Below are 461 nucleotides of genomic sequence, written 5' to 3' on the forward strand. Positions count from 1 at the left end.
TGGAGTAGCCAATGAGCAAGACTTCGACAAGTATGGCGACCCGAGGATCGAACATGACGACGATGATGAAGTAGCAGCATACACCACAAGAAGAAGCAGGACCACCCTACCTAAAGGACGTCCGTTCCACAGAAGAACTCCATTTGCGAAAAAGAAGGGCAAGAAGATTGTGAACAGATAGCTAGCTAAGATCGATTGTATTTAAATCGTAGCCTTCATTTCTCGATTGTATTTCATGGGCACTTTTTGAACTATCATGAATATTTTTAAATTTCATGGACACTCGATCTCAATCCCCCTCCATCTCGATCGCTATCCCACCTCCCCAGATCCAGTCCCCCTCGCCGCCGAGCACCCCCCGGTCCACCGGCCGCCGCCGCCGACCCCCCGCACCCTCGATTCCCCTACTCAACTGCCGCCGCTGACCCCCCGCACCACTCCCCTACTCAACCGCCGTCGCC

This window comes from Triticum dicoccoides, chromosome 1B (assembly GCF_002162155.2).
Source record: "Triticum dicoccoides isolate Atlit2015 ecotype Zavitan chromosome 1B, WEW_v2.0, whole genome shotgun sequence".
NCBI lineage: Eukaryota > Viridiplantae > Streptophyta > Magnoliopsida > Poales > Poaceae > Triticum > Triticum dicoccoides.